Consider the following 12,804-nt stretch of genomic DNA (forward strand, 5'->3'; position numbering starts at 1 on the left):
AAACAAACATGTATACTCGGAACTTAGTTTGAAGTGTTCATTTTTGAAAACTTGGTTTTCATAATTTAAAATTTGTGTTTATGCTGGCCCACAATGGTTGATGCTCCATCGATGATGCGCTGAAGGCAACGTGTGATGATGATAAAAAAAAAGCCCGATCTGACGACTGACGAGGCCTCTGGGTTCGGCTGGTAGCGCAGGCAGAATGCAGACCGAGCGGGCCAAGCCGTAACTGGGCCTAATCTGATGGTCAATTCATTTCGGGCCAGCCACTACTGGAGACGCGTTTTCTCCCGTCAGCCAAGCCCACTCCCCTCGGCTGCGCGTCTCCCGTCAGAGGCGCAGACTCATCCCTCACATGACCTATGTACCGTCCAGGAAGTTCTCTCCCTTCGGTTCACTGCTGTCACGGGTGCTCGTCCCAGCCAATAAGATGGCCTTCGCGCCCTACCAGGATTGTTGGCCCACTGAACAAAGGGACAAGCGAAACGAGCGCGCGGGATGGAAAACTTTCCGCTTCGCGCCTTCAGTCCGCGCCGACGCCCACGTGACAGCTCCATCTATTTCCCCTAAATCCTTTTCCTCCGCTTCCTATCCGCCGTCCTCCCCGCGCCATCCAGCCTGCCGCATTGAGCGACGCTGCCTGCCGCTCCCCACTGCGGGCATACACCACATCCAGCGTCGCCGCCGGCAGACGCCACCGCCCGCCCGCCGTTGGCCGCCCTCAGCCACCAGAACCGTCGCCCCTTCCTCTAGACCCTAGCCCCGGCGCCTCCAAACCCTAGCGCCGCCGGCCGGCCGGCCGCCGCCATGCCCTCAGCCACCGGACTCGTCGCCCCCGCCCCTATACCCTAGCCCCGATGCCCCCAAACCCCAGCGCCACCGTCGTTCTCCACGAAGTGCAGAAGCAGCATACAGATCCACCTCCATCGCTTTCTACACATCCAGCCACCAATCCTAATCTTCCGTTGCCACCCAGGTACCACCAACTCTATTCTTATGCTGTATGTGGAAATTTCCTTTTTTTTAACTGAAGCAAATTCGTTCTTGCTTGTATGTGTTCGGTGGAAAAGGTGGCTGCCTTCAACTTCACAGATCTGAGAAAGGTTGCATCAACAATCCAAGTTCATCTCCTTGCTCTGTGATTCCAGGTACTCATGACAATTGTGTTACCCCAACTGCTTGTGGAGATTTCTTCCTTTTCTTTTTAGGCCTGAAGCAAATTGTGTTGTGCAAGTACAGAAGTGGGAGAGGTGAATCATGGCCTGAGAGATATTTTCTTATGAGATTTGTGCTAGTGATTGTCCAGTGAAGATCTAGTTGGTTAGTTCTTCCTCTAAGATTTTATTGATTCATGCTATACATTATTTCTTCTTTGGTTTTGTCTGACATCAGTTGTAAATTTGTAACAGGTAAGTTGACTCGAGGCTATTGCTGTTGCCATTTCGCTTCTGGCTACAGAACTGGGAGTTACCATTTAGTGGTAAGCATTTCTTGCAATGAACCTTCCATAATCTCAAAAGTATTATAAATTAGCTGATTTTTTTGGCATTGTTAAAAAATTTGGAGTATAGTTTTCGTTTTAGTATACTATCCTATGTTCATTTCTACTACTTTCTTATTGGCATGGGTAATAGAATTGTATTGTCAATTAATCTGACTGATTCCGTTCTTTGTATGGTGGTTGTGATAGGACTTGTGATCAGATTTTGCTTTATTTATTATATCTCTGGTTTGGTTGAAATGGTTGGTTAGTTCTTCCCTCCTTAATTACCTTGTCATTCTCTGTAGCCATCTCTTAAAATGGGTTAAAGCACGTTCTTGATTCTGCACCGTATTAGTATTCAAAAAACTGATTTTTGTTGTACATTTCTTGTTTAGCAATGACTGATATTTTCATTCGATGTGTAACAGGTGTCTCACTGCTGATCTCATTGGTTGTTCTTACTACCATTTCGCAACTGCTTCCAGAATTGTATGCACAGAATTTGATTTGCAGCTGGTTAGTTGTTCTAAACTTCTCATAAGTTGGCAGATAAGATATGGCAGATCGTGGGTGGATGTATAGTGGTTGGAAACATGGTAGGCCAACGAACGAATGGGTTGAGAAAACAAATGAGTTTTTGGATCGTGCCTACTCAATCCCTGAATTAGTTGAGTCTGATACGATTAAGTGCCCTTGTGCCATGTGTCGGAATTATTTCAAGCATAAAAGGCCTAGGATAGAGTTGCATTTGTGCCAAAATGGGTTCAAAGAAAATTACCAAACTTGGACATAACATGGAGAGAGGCGGGGAAACCAGCCTGTTTGGTTGGCTGGTTCATATCGTTGCTGGTTCATGAAGAAGTACTGCTGGCTGGTTTGTGTGAGGGAAAAATACTGTTCCGGCTGGAAATTTACGATCGTTTACGACAAGCCACAACCAAACGAACAGGCTGCATGACCTTGTGATTGGTTCAGAGGTAGAACATGAGGGATTTGGTGAGACAGATCAGATGGATGCAATGCTAGTTAACTTAGCTGGTGGGCACCCACCATTAGTTGAGGAAACACCAACTGGTTTTGCCCAAGCTTTCTATAGAATGGTTGCTAGTGCAGATGAGCGAGTACATGACCAAACCTTGCACTCTAATCTCTCTGCTGTTGCTCGTCTATTGGCCATTAAATCACAGCACAATCTATCAGTAGCATGTTATGATGATTTTGTGGGCCTTGTGCATGAACTCCTTCCTCCTAATTCTAGGATCCCCCAAAATTTCTATCGTTCCAAAAAATTGCTAGAGGGCCTTGGTATGCCATACCATAAAATTGATGTTTGTGAAAAAAATTACATGCTATACTACAAAGATAACAAGGATAAGGATAAGTGTGACATATGCGGTACCTCCCGCTATAAGGATGGATCAAACAAGGTTCCATGTAAAGTGTTGCGCTACCTACCCATTACTGATAGGTTACAAAGATTATATGCACATGAGGGTAGAACAAAACTAATGCGTTCGCACAAAGAAAGTCATGTTGCAAGGTCTACAAAAATGTTGCATCCATGTCATGGCAAGGCATGGCAACAATTTGATGATGATTTCCCAGATTTTGCAGAAGATGCTAGGAATGTAAGACTTGGGTTTGCAACTGATGGGTTCACACCATATAATTGAATGCAGCTTCTTACTCTTGTTGGCTAGTTTTTTGGGTTCCCTATAATCTTCCACCTGGTGTTTGTATGAAGCCTGAGTATATATTCCTTGCTATGGTCATCCCTGGACCAGAACATCTCGGAAAGAACCTAAGTGTATTGCTGCAACCGATGGTAGATGAATTGCTAAATCTGTGGGCTGGGGTAGATACATATGATGCTTCGGTGAAGCGACACTTTACAATGAGAGCATCATACTTATGGTCAATACATGATTTTCCAGCATATGGCATGTTTGCTGGATGGAGCACTCATGGGATTTTTGCATGTCCACAATGCATGTGTGAGGCTAATGCATATCGATTAAAGAAAGGCCTTAAGGCTACATGGTTTGACTGCCGTAGGCGGTTTCTTCCTATAGATCATCCCTTTCGAAACGAAGAAAATGTGTTTCTCAAGGGCAAGGTAGTACGAGAAGGACCCCCTAGGAATTTAACCGGAGTGGAGGTTAAGGATCAGCTATACAGACTGGTCGATGATAGAGACAAATATGGCAAAGAACACAACTGGACATATATAAGTGGCCTTTGGTAGCTTCCTTACTTTACTAAATTACTGCTTCGTCACAATATAGATGTGATGCATAATGAAAAAATGTGGCTGAAGCTATTTGGAACACATGTTTTGATATTAAAGATAAGACTAAAGATAACGTGAAAGCCAGACAAGACATAGAGCTGCTTTGTGACCGTCCATCTCTTCATTTGTATAAAAGGAATGGGAAGTGGCAGAGACCAAGGGCCCCATACTGTATAGATAAGGATGATAAGATCAAAATTCTAAATTGGTTCCAAGAACTTAAGTTTCTAGATGGGTATGCTGCTAATATTAGGCGTGGGGTTAATCTGCTACAAAAGAAGATTTTTGGTTTGAAAAGTCATGACTTTCATATCTTTATTGAGCGTGTACTGCCTATTGCATTTTGGGGGTTTCTACCCGAAGGTATTTGGACTTCTTTGGCAGAGTCGAGTTATTTTTATAGGCAGTTGTGTGCTAAACAAATCAGCAAAGACTCAATATTATCATTGAAAGAGAACATAGCAGTGCTTATTTGCAAGCTAGAGAAAATATCCCCCCAGGTTTCTTCATTGCAATGCAACATTTAATAATTCATCTTGCTGATGAGGCATTTTTAGGAGGCCCTGTCCAGTATCGATGGATGTATCCCTTAATTCACTTTTCTGATTGAGGCAGCCAATTCCGCTATGCTAACTACTCAATTGATGATAAAATGAAGAAAGGCCCCATCCTTGGAGTGCTTTTAAAGCAAGAATATCCTCCGATCATTGAAGGGACTACTAGAGATGGTTGTCACTTCAAATATCATGCAAGCAAATGGTCCCACTATTCGCACACTGTAAGGGATGATGGTCAAACACCAGCTGATCGTGTGAAGCAAGAGTTTTGGGTGAGAATTAAGTTTTGCCATTGCATTTTGTTCATGTTGCACAAGAATTAAGTTCTGTCCACTGCAATAATGCTTGATGGTTGTTTCTTATGCAGAGCATATATTCAGTTCCTGAAGAACTTGAAGATGAAGCAGACCGTGTATTTGAGAAATATGCACACAATCAATGCAAGAATATGATGTACCAAGCTCGTCCAGATGCTATCAAGTTCTACTATCGGGAAATCATTAAAAGCCCAAAGTCTGATGCATTTGCGTGTGCTAAGTTACTTACTTTTGAAGAGTACATGCAATGCAAGCCTGAATGGTTCACTGATGAATCCTGGGAGTCCCTTTGCAAGTATTGGTGCTCTGCTGAATACTTGAAGAAAAGGCAGCTTGGGCAAGATTCTCGAAAAAAAATCCTGATGGCGCTCAAAACAGGGGTGGTTCTAGGCTATTAGTTGAGACTCAACAATTTCTGGTAATCTACTTTATCAAAATCAAATTCTTTCTGAATGATTTTGATTATTTATTAGGCATTTACATTGATCACTTCTTTTTATGCCTTGAAGGGAGCAAAGTATGGACCTTCGAAAGCCACAATAACAAACACTTACTGCTGCATGAAAGCTGGTGTTAAAAATTGTGATGCCAATGGGAATGCTGGCCCAATTCCCCAACATGCAAAGAAACTTGTTGTATGTAGCAGAATTTCTATCTACTTCTGTGCTTTTCCATTCTTAATTTCTGGCTAACAGCTTATGTTATTTTTAGGATGCTTACAATGAGGCATTACAAGAAAAATACCCAAATAACTGGCAAGAGCAACCCTTTGATGGTCAAATTGCATACAAGATTGGTGGTGGCTTGGCCCATGGTCGTCTTGCAATAGGAGATGGTGCTGTGAAGAAGGCTACAATAATTGATGTTGCTAAGGCAAGTGGGACAAGGCCAGCAACATCTAGGGCTTTTCAGAATCTGTTGGCAAGATATGAGGAGTTAGTTGCAACCGTCGGTCAGTTAACTCAACAAAACATGGCCTTGGCTCAACAAAATGCTACATTGACTCGAGATGTGAAGCGTAATGGTCGTCTACTTGAGGTACAATTATATTCTAGAACACTATCTGTCTGCAATGGTAGGTCAAAAAATATTGATCATGTTGGTAATTCTTCACTTGCAGCTCATTGTTAGCAAAGTACAGATAGAGATACCACCTGAACTGCTGTAGGAAGAAGAAAAATGAGATGGTGAGATTAAATCCGAAGTGTTGATACATATTAAGTTATCACATTGTCATACTTTAAATACATGTTTTTTTGTTATCTGTATGCTCCTTTCATAGTTAATCATTTCTAGAATTTATCTGGTATATGTTCTCATGAACGGTCCAATTTATTTCGTTTTGGATGTAGGGAGGGGCCATAGATGGATCCTCTCATGCTTCAGCCAACCTAGACAACAGCGATGTCCATTGATTTGTGTGATGGCAGGAAGTATTTTTTGGAGCCGTAGTCTTTTGTTCATTGGACTATAGGTTTGTGCAACAACCAGCAAGTTTGAAGGGCATTTGCTGTGCAAGAGAGGTATTTTGGTCATCATGCAACAAAAGCAGATTCTGTTGCTATTCAAGGCATGGTTGCAAGTTGTGAAGTAGCAGCTACATAATGTCTATTCACATCATGAAGGCTTGCGCAGAAATAGCTGCACATTGCCATCAAAGCTGCAGTTTTTGGTTGAGAGAGCAACTAGCTACCAGCAGATTGCCTTCTCAAGGGTCAAGGCAACAACCAACATGCTGTTTGAAGGACGTGTTGTGCAACAGAGGTATGTTGGTTGTGAGATAGCAGCTACCTACTAGCAGATTTTGCCTCCTCAAGGGTCAAGGCATGTCATCTTAAAGTAATAGAGGTATATATTGCCTTCATAGGTTGCTGTTATGAAACTGTCATTTGAGCATGTGGCTGATCCTGTACTTCAAGTTATGCTAGCTGTACCTAACTAGAAGGCTAAGTAGGAGGCAGTAACTGTAATTTAGCTTTGGATTGAGTTGTATTTGTTATGAACAACTTGAATGATATTCGAAGACCATCGAATGTAATGTTTGTATTACTTGAGTATGGATGAATGGTTCAATGACTTTGTTATTGTCGCAATTATTTGCTGTTAAAAGTATTTTTAATGGCTCTAATAAGCTATATTTTGGATCTGCAAGCCAATGGGAAAATTAATTCCTGTCAAAGCTATACCGTCAGGAGTAGCATCAACCATGACGGTTGATAACCGACAGGGAAGAAAAAACTTACCCTGATGGTTTGCTACCTAGCAGAGAAAGTTCAAACATTTCCTGACGGGCTTGCGACCAACAGGGAAAGCTTGAACCAACCCTGACGGAACCGTCACGTTAGATCTTCCCTGATGGTTTTAACCGTCAAAAAATAATCCCTAACGGTTTTCCATCAGGGAAACTTCACCTTTCCTGTCAGTATGTCCCCGACGGTGTATCTCTGACAGTTTCCGTCAATGAAAACTATCCCTGACGGTTTCTACCACTTTCCATGACGGTTCTAGCCGTCATGGAAAAAGTCGGCTGGGGTAGTGAGCCCATATGCTAGTCCAGTAGCGGAGGCCATCAGAACTCCGAAAAACCTAGCTCGAGTCCTAGACCTACAGAAGAAGGGTGTAACACCTTAAAATTTTGCCTCTTTTGGAAAATAGTTTTAAAATGGTTTAATTCTGTATTTTGTGCTCATGAAACGTAGAAATAAATAAATTTCTCATGAATTTAAAATTTATCATAAAATAGTAACATGTATGTGCATTCATGTCGCTGCATATTATTTTGTGAATGTTTGGTATTGATCAAAAATTTCAAAGAGAATTGAAATTTGAATTGGAATTGGTTTTGAAAATATGTTTTAGGAAATAGAAAAGGAGTTTTATTATTTCTCTTCCCCCTTCTCTGTTTTCGGCCCGCATGGCCATTTCCTCGCCAGCCCAACTCGGCCTCCTCTCTTGTGGACCGCGCCAGCCCAGCTCCGCGCTAGCCCAGCTCCGCGCCAGCCCAGCACCCGCGAGAAACTACCGCGCCTCCCCCTTCCCTCTTCAACGGCTGACATCCTGGCCCCGCCTATCAGCTCCTCCCCCACCTTCCTCCCGCGCGTCCCGCAACCGCAGCGGCGGTCAAGCCGCAACTGCCCCGAGCTCCACTCGCGACGTGGGCGCGTCGCCCGTGCCCTGGCCTCTACAAAACGAAGCCGACTCCCCTGCGCGTCCCTCTGCTGCTCCCTGCTCCATTTTCGCATTCGCCATGCTCGGAAGCCACAGCAACTGTGATGCCAAGGTCCGCCATCCGCCATCCGCGTCGACCGCCGTCCTCGAGCTGCCTCCGTCCCTGTTTTGCACCGCGGTGAGAATCCCCGTGCTCCCCTCTTGTTTCCCATGCCGTTACTTTCTCATTTCATGGCTTCTAGCGCCATAGCCGCGTGCTCCGACGACCTCCGCATCACCGGCCATGGCCACCACCTCGCCAGCCGCGTTCCCCGGCCGCGCTCTAGACCTTGGCGAGTTCCCCTTCACCCCAGCAACTCCCTAGTGCCCTCGGTTGTGAAAACCGTGGCCCCTAGCCCCTGTACCGCGCGCTCCGGCGACCTCCACGCCGCCGGCAATGGCACCTTACCACCGGCCACACTGTTTCGGCGCCGACACCTTCTTCTCTCTCCCCCAGATCTATTTCTGGCCGTTCATTTCAAATCCAACGGCCACCGTTGGTCGATACCCCTTCGCGGGTAGTTTTGCTAAAGAACCCCTCTGATTTCATGTAATAGAACCCGCCGTCCTTAGCGCATTTCCCTGAGTACGCTCTCTCATTTGGAAAGCGTAAAGTTCACTGTTTTAGTCTAAAACACGTTTTCAGTATTTACAGAAATGCCACTAGATTTGTTTTGCTCTTAAAAACTTCGTTTTAGCTCCGAATTGATCCGTTCAAATTGCGTTAGCTTCGTAATTTCATAAGCTATGTGTTAGTACCACTGCTAATCAATTTTGCAACTTTTAAATTTCATGGTTAGGTTTAATTAAATAAAGAGCTATAGGAAACCCCGTTTAATTCATAACTTTCACGTTTTAGCTCCGAATTTCGTGAACTTCGCGTTGACGTGATCGTAGCGAGATGTAGATTCTTTTCATAAACATTTTATCTTGTTTTCTATACTGTTGGTGTACTGTTCTAACTGTAGGATTGTTTGCTTTGTATGAATGCCTTTGAAATGTTGTATGTTGCCGTGTTGGTTGCGTTCAGACGGTGAGGGGAACGTTGGAGATCAAGAGTTCTTCGACGACCAGCAGGACTAGCAAGAGTTTGTGAACCAAGGCAAGTATAGCATGGGCCTACCTTGATGTCCTATTCACTTTAATCATTTACTCATGTGCATGTGTCTAATTTTGATCACCATAAGGACATTCTAGTCGTTTGATGACTTGTTCCCTTGACTCCTATGGGTTAATTGCATATGGGTAGATTGCTAGTGCTCTAACTGAACATGATCTACATGATGGTGAATGGTTCTATGGAACTAAAAGTATAACATGATTCATAACAACTGATCCATAGGGTGAAGGTGCAAATGACTTTTGATCATGTTGCTCCTGGCCCTCCTTAAGGACTTATCTATCGGCAAAAGCTGGGACTGACAGTGCAACCAGGAGAGTCATATGGCTCTGACTTTAGCTCAATAATAGGACCTTTTCTAGCTTGTTAGAGGTTACCTTTATGGCACAAAAGGGGCTTGCCACATTGGGTATAGGGATGCCTCTGTTCCTATGTGTATAGCCACGATGGATATGTGCCATAGGAAAGGGGGGTTCCTACATTTGCCTGCCGAGGAAACCTAGCGGCCCTAACTTGTTAGAGAAACCTATGAAATGGCTTCATAGTGTACCATGCCCGCTCACCTTGGCAGTGACATGGTAGTAATTAACCCGAGCATATGGGAATCACGACTCGTGGTGAATGTGCACCACCTCTGCAGAGGGTTACAAACTATTATAACAGCCGTGCTCACGGTCACGAGTGGCTCGGAAGACACATAATAATTGGATACTCATTATGGTTCATTTATGATGGTTTACGATGATAATATGATGCAAATAATTCTGATATCTGAATTATGTGGGTTTAAATGGGAGCTTAAGCATACCTTGATAATAATTGGTAATAAAATTCTGACTTACTAAAAGTGCTAATTGCAGTATGCCATTGTCGTCCTTTTTGAGCTACATAACCCCATGTTATCTTGTTAAGTACGGGAAGTACTTACGCTTGTTTATTTCTTTATTTGGACAAAAATCCTGGATGGGTAACAGATGACAACGGGTATGAGGAATTTCCTGAGGATTATTAGGCTTGTGGTCAACCAGTTGACCTTCCCTGTGATGAAGTCCCACGAGAGAGTTATCTTTTTATATTCCGCTGTGTGATGTAAGACTAAGTTATATTATGGTTCTTGATGTAAGAGACACCGTGATGATACTTTATGTAATTTGTCAGCTTGTGTGTGTGATTGATCCCTGGGCACACATGAGTTAGTGCATTCAATTTTATCCTTAAAATTGGGTGTGACAAAGGGAAGGATCAAAGGCCCTCGCCCTAGTGGCCAACCCTACGAGCGCAGCAGCAATGCAGATGCAGTCGAAGCTATGCAAACATGATGGCGACGACGATGGCGGCGGCATTCTCTCACTGCCGAAGGACATCATCTTGGAGGTGCTACTCAGGTTACCGGCGAAGGACCTGCGCCGGTCCCAGTGTGTGTGCAAGGGCTGGTGCGCCCTCATCTCCGACCCGGCCTTCCTCGCCGCACGGAGATCCCGCGGCCGCGCCGGCCCACCCATCGTCGCCGTGTTCGGATCTGCACCAGAGCTCGAGTTGCGCCTGCTGGACGACATCGGCAACGTCTTCAGGGTGTTCGACGTCAGGGTCCCAGCATTGCTGGTGTCGATGCGGCTTGACCTCATCTTCGTCGACAGGATGCAGCTCGGTGCCATGATCATCAATCCGGCGTCCGGCGCGACTTCACCGTCGTCGGCACGGACGATCCCCCTCGGTGACCCTGCTGGGGCGAGTCGTCGTCGACCGCCATGAATGACTACAGCTTTGGCAGTGCCGTGCCGTTCGGCGACTACAAGGTCCTTCGCCTCTTTGTAATTGAAACTTCATCACGCTGGGATGGCCGACGCCGTAGTCAGTGGTGTGAGGTCGGCATGATCATGGATGATGGTGCCGAGCCAACATGGAGGCAAAGGCCGTGGGGCCCATTCTACCAAACCAGCTTTTCCTGCGAACACAAGGCAACAGTCAATGGCGATCTCTACTTCATGCTTTGTGACACCTACTCAGCATCTCATGGTAGGAATCTGATCATAGCCACATTCAACCTCGAGAGCGAAGAGTGGAAGGCAAAGACGATCAAAGGCCCACTATTGGGGCGCAAGAATGTGGAAGACAAATGGCGCATTGCCCTAACCGAGCTCAAGGGAACCTTGTGTATGGTGCACAACATACAGCATCTTACTGATTTTGGTGACCACTATGCCAACTTATGGCTTTTGAAGGATCCTAATAGGAGTGTTTGGGTCAAGGAGTACAAGATACAGATGCCCGGAAGGCTGTTGTTTACTAAGCCATTGGATGTCTTGCTTGATGGCACACTATTGCTGTTGAACACGTTTCGGAAAGCAGGGAACAACGAGAAGTGCCATCGCTATATACTTCAGTTCTATAACTCTAGCACGAAGGCTTTTACAGACTTCATGGAGATGGCAGAGGGGTTCAATGGTAGAATGGCCTTTTACACCGGGAGCCTCCAATCATAACATATATCTGTGGCCAATTTGGCTATGTTGCATGGATCCTCACTAGCAGGCCTTTGATAACTCATCCTCAAATGTAAATTTTTGTTGCTTTACTGCTTTGAATGTTTATGTCATATAAGCCAATTGTGTTTGGTAATTTATTTGGAAAGCATTTGAGCCATTGGTGACATTCTTTCTAGACTTGCTTCCCATTATAGAACAACTTAACAAGGTTTCATTTCATCCACTGGCGGAGCTTAATTACTTTAGTACTTAATAACGCTTAAACATTGGTGTTGTAAACTAGATATCTGAGTATTGGTAGCCCTCACTGACTACCAGAAACAGTAAAATTGCCGAGTGCCTGAGGGTTTGCCGAGTGCATTCCATCGGGCACTCGGCAAATATCCTAGTTACCGAGTGTTTTTAATTCAACACTCGGCAAAGAGCTAGCACACGGTAAAACCCAACTTTGCCGAGTGCCTAATAAAAAACACTCGGCAAAGTACAACAAAACACTCGGCAAACACGGACACTCGGCAAAGTATAGACATGTGCGTTGGGCGTGCGGCGGCCATGTGACGGCCGTTGGGTGCGCCGCCCTGTCGTTAGAACTTTGCCGAGTGTTCGAAGTTTGCCGAGTGTTTTTATTGACACTTGGCAAAATAATGTTGTTGTCGAGTGTTTTTTATTGGCACTCGGCAAAATAATAATTTTTTTCTCTCCTGCCCTCCAAACTTTTTCTACTCTCCACATACAACATGTGGTACTACATGTTAAAATTTGGTATATTTCTCGATCTGTTTGCTATATTTAATTAATTTATTGTATTTAGAGGAATTTTTTGGTTTTAAGTCAAATTTGAACTGCAAGTGATTCAAATAATGGAATAAATTGAGTGGAAAAATCATATTCATGTTATTGAGTCCATTTTGGGGCCTTACTCGAGAAATGAAAAAAATCAAACATTTTGTTAAGGAAACACGACCATGAACCTGTGGCCGAATTGTTTTTAAATTCTAAAAAAAGAAAACGAAGTCTGAAAATGACAAGATTTATCAAGATCTCCTAGTCATACGTGGAGACTGTGGAAAAAAATTGAGAAGGTTTTGCACAATTTGTCACGTACGACGCTTACAAACCGAAGCATCTCCGGAGAAGAATCGTAGCGTTGAGAAGGATCCGGTAAGATTTGGAGTCAAAGTGACGGTCGAATTGAGGTTTGACTTCAAAACTTTTTGTATAGGCAATAGACAACATAGATTGGTTCACGTCAAATTTTGGTAATTTTTCGGATCTGTTTGATAATTTTAATTTATTAACTGCAATTATAGAATTTTAATTGATATAAATTGAATTTGAGCT

At 44.1% G+C, this 12,804-nt stretch overlaps 1 pseudogene; it reads left to right on the forward strand.

The window, feature by feature from the left end:
- Positions 1-358: 358 nt before the first annotated feature.
- Positions 359-3,777, forward strand: LOC136489499 (uncharacterized; annotated as a pseudogene).
- The last annotated feature ends 9,027 nt before the right edge of the window (positions 3,778-12,804 follow it).

This window comes from Miscanthus floridulus, chromosome 10, assembly GCF_019320115.1.
Source record: "Miscanthus floridulus cultivar M001 chromosome 10, ASM1932011v1, whole genome shotgun sequence".
Lineage (NCBI taxonomy): Eukaryota > Viridiplantae > Streptophyta > Magnoliopsida > Poales > Poaceae > Miscanthus > Miscanthus floridulus.